Here is a 4,457-nt window from a genome sequence, read left to right on the forward strand (position 1 = left end):
CAAGTGTGGTCTTCAGGCCACCTGCCTTGGTCAGTTAAGGAGGTGCCCGGGCCGCACCTCATTCCTGCTCAGTCAGAAACAAGAGCTTCCTGTTCCCCAGGGCCTTGCTTCCCTCAAAGACCCCTGAGGACCTTCTCTTCCCCCAGCCCACATCCTCCTGACCCTGGGTCCCCAAATCCTCAGTTTTCAGTCTCAAGGCTTCCAGCTTCCCATCATCCTTCAGCAGGGGCCTGAATGCTGCCCTTGTCTACACACCATGGTGCTATAATTAGGGGGTCGCGTCAGATGCCCGGCAGCTCTTTGATCCCCCCAGCGGAGGAGAGAATCGCCGGAAGGGACAGGCCAGCCTGAGGTTAGATAGTCCCGCACTCCTTCCTCTGGGCTCCGGGTGACTGCCGGCCATCAGGAAGGAGCTGAGCTATTCTTAGCCAAGGTGTGGGAGCCTGGCAAGAGCAGCAGGCGCTGCCCCAAGGGTCAGAGACAGGAACTGGCCACCCACTTTGGCTGCTCCCCCACCTCCTTTGGCTGCTCCTCACACGAGGAAATGACCACCACACTCCCTCAACCCAGCAGCGACTAGGGCTCAGGCTCGGGCCACCCCCGGTGTCCCCTCAGCAGCAAACATGGCTCAGGCTCCCTCTTCTGGGTCAGGGTGTAGGCACAGTTAGCCACCAGCTCACTTCCTTCATGGAACCCTCTCATTCCACAGATGCCAAGGCCGAGCTCCTGAGCGGGGAAGTGATTTGTCCGGGTCCCCTGGACACTCGGGGTCTGACCCAGAACTCTAACCAGTGCCGGGCAGGGTCCTAGGTTATGGGAACTGCAGGGTTGGGCTAAGGTTTCCAAGTGCCAGTCAGAAGGCATGGGCCATCTGTGACAACATCCTCTTAAGTCCTCAGGAAAATGATGAAAAATAGGATAAGATCACCAATCGTACTTCTGTAGAAAGGGTTTCCTTTTGAGCTCATGCTCTTCTCAACTTGAAGTTGTTAAAAAAAAAAAAAAAGACCTTATTTTTATGAAATGACAACACTAGCATATGATAATCTTATGTCGGCCCCTAATATGAAAACATCTTTTACGGATGTGTGAGGTGAAAACATATCTGCAAACCGATAAAGCAGAGAATATTGACAAAAAAAAAATAATAATAATAAATAAAGCCACAGTTCATTCATTCATTCAGGAAATATTCAGGGGGGGTCTCCTTACTGGCCTGCATGGCTCCAGGACACAAAACACACACGGGTCCGCCCTCATGCTGCTTACAGCCAAATGGGGATGACAACTGACCAACAAATAAGTGTATGACGGTCAAATGTCACAGGTGCTGTGAATGAGGTTTTTAAAGGATGGTGCTATCAGAGAGAAGCTTTGTTTCAATCAGGCGGTCAGGGAAGACCCCAAGATGAGGAGCCAGCTGACAGAAAGCAAGCACCGAAGAAGAGCAGTCAGTCAAAGGGACGGCTAGGGTGGAGATCTGGAGTTGGAAGAGACCTTGGCAGGATTTAGGAGGCTGACACAGCTGGTGAGGGGGAGAGTGGACGAAAAGGCCAGCCTCAGAGCGGAGGCTGACAGGCAAGGTGAAGCCCAGCCCCTTCAGATCTGATTGGCCACGGTGAGCAGTTGGGACTTTATTTTAGAGCAAAGGGAAGTCATTGAAAGGTTTTCAGCAGGGGAATGAAATGTCCTAGTTTTTAATTTTAAAATTTTATTTCTCCCTGCTGTGTGAAGAATGAACAGGGAAAAACTCAAGAATGGTCAGAGGGAGACCAGATTAGAGACCACCAGAATTTCAAGTGAGAAATGCAGGAGATACAGAGAAGTGATACTCCTTCCTCAAGATTATGCTCTGTTTGTAAGCAAACATACACACACACACACACACACACACACACACACACACGATGAGTCAGATTATTAGGCAAATTCAATAAACTCAAATGTTTGGACACAGATCTTTGGAGACAAGAGCTGAGAACACTCCAGGACCTTCCCACTCCCTCTTCAGTTCTCATCCTCTGGCTTGACTATGAGGTCTTCGGATGGTCACCGTGCTTGCTCCCCTAGGTCAATCATTCCTCGGAGACACTGTCTCTGCTGTCCCCAGCCAGTCCTCCCAAAGTTCCTCAGTTTGGATGTGACCATCTCTGGAGAAAACACACATCTGGAAAGCAGCTGCCTGGCCACTCTCACAAAATGCTCGTCGAATCCAGTTGAAGCTGGAGTGGAGGGAAGGCGTGGAGAACGAAGGGAAAACATGAAGCCCGTCCAAGATGGGATCTGGGTAGAGTGTCAGGGGCACCACCCCAGCTTTGGAGACATGCCTCTAGGGTAGCCCTTGGGATTTCAACTGGCCTTTGTGCCTTCCTCTGATCCCTGCAAAACCAGATGTGTCTCACAGCTGTGTACCATCTGCTACCCTCCATCCCAGAGGAAGCTAGATTTTGGGGGTTAAGGAAGTGAGGCAAAGACAGTGACTCTTCTTTGGCTCTGGAGGGTGGATTAGAGGATTGAGTCTAGACTTCCCACGAAGTAGGCAAATGGGCTGGAATCCATCTGCACAGTGGCTCCCCCAAAATTCTCCCCTGGCATGGAAAAAAATGTTAACGGAAACTCAATGTCCTGGGGCTTCCAAACTCCTTTCCTACTGAATGGTTCATAGACTCTGGCTTAGAGATTTCATCTTTCCCATTCACTCTACTTCCTGCCCCTCTTCCTTCCTCCACACCCCAAACACTTGCACCTCGACTTTCCAAACCTGGATCATTACAAGTCTAGCAGCATCTAGTTGGGCTGACGTGCAATCTTCCCCAAAGGAAGAGAACTGAACTCCCATCCAGTAGATGATGTTATCAACCCCCTCCCTGATCTCAGAAGTTTGGTGCAACCCAGACATATGGATCTTTTTAGAGACTCATGCAATTTGGCAGCCCTGTTTCACACCCTCCAAGCCCTGCTGCTCTGACAGTGCTCTGTTGGGAGTGCACCAGGAGAGGGAATGAGCAGATCTGTGCAGATCTATTATTCTTGTTCTTCCCAGTCATTTCTCCTGCCAACTCTCCACTCAATCTGGAAAACAAAAATTGTTTCTTTCCTGGTTCAATCTTTGGCTGAAAACAGAGAGAGAGAGAGAGTGAGAGAGACAGACAGAGAGAGAGAGAGAGATATGAGAGAAAGAACACAGAACTGCACTGGTCGATTTTCTAAGACAAAGGCTCAGAGCTCCTCACTAGCTGTATTCTCTGCCTTGCTCCTCTTCCTCTTCTCTATCTCTAGTCACTCCAGGGAGAGCTATTCACATGCCACACGTGTGTGTGATTGGTGCTGCTGAATTGTGCAGTGCACAGCCTGAGTACTGTCTACTTCATCCCTGCCTCCTCCATCAGGTAATCCATCCTGAGCCTCTGGTGAGTAAATTCAGCCTCATTTTATATGTTCTAAAATATGAAAAATGTTTCTATGGAGACAAAAAGAGGTCTCTGAACCTTTGCAGATCTACATTTGCCCCCTTCCCCCAGCCAGACACAGAGAAGACTGGCCTGTCTTGGAGGAAAGAGAATTTTCTTGCTGCCCCTAGAAGAAAGAACAACTCCTCTGCTTGGAAAGCAGCAGCCAGAACTGCCAAGGGAAGTATTCTGACACTCAGAGGTCTTCTCCCAGCATGAGACCTCTGGTGACCTGCCCCACCCCCAACTGGGGAATCTGTAAATTTTGAACCCTAAAGGGTGAGGCCATCTTGGTTGAAGAAATTCACAGGAATCACAAATTCATAGGAATCAGGCCGTTCTTGGGCCATTTTCCCCACCCTCTGCCTCTAAGGTGGTCTCTTCTGGGCCCACAGAACCAACACAGATGATAAGCAGGAGAAATAAGAATTGAGGAAAGCTTTGCTTTTTTCTTCCAGAGCCAGGCCTGGACCAACCACCTTATTTTATTTTTGATGGTTTCAAGACAGAAAAGACCTCTACACAAAGCATACAAGTCAATAGCTTGGGACAGATGTTTCCTTTCCAGCCACATTTTCCTGCTCCAAGTTAAAAATAGCCACCCTCTTTGCTTTGGCTTCCATAAGATGTATGTTATTAACACTCTCCAGTTGGGTTTGCAGAGACGAAGACTGATGGGTCCCCGAATTTTAAAGCCTATTGGCCTATGAACTAGATGCAATATTGAGTGCAAGAAGATCCAGCTCCTTGAAGGGGGTTCCAGGACCCCTTCATGAGGGAAATCCCTTCCCTATACCAACCTTCAGGTAGCACCAGACAGAATTTCCAAGTGAGGAAGGCAGTTTGCTAAGTGGCGCCTCTTGTTTACCCATAAATCCTTCATCCTGGAATTTTCTTGAATCAATTACATGCTGACCCCCCCAGGGCAGCCTGGACCCGCTTTGATACCCTGGCTTTAATGGAAACATACACGCTATCCACTAGCATTCATGAGCAATGACAAGATAG

This window comes from Mustela lutreola, chromosome 14, assembly GCF_030435805.1.
Source record: "Mustela lutreola isolate mMusLut2 chromosome 14, mMusLut2.pri, whole genome shotgun sequence".
Taxonomy (NCBI): domain Eukaryota; kingdom Metazoa; phylum Chordata; class Mammalia; order Carnivora; family Mustelidae; genus Mustela; species Mustela lutreola.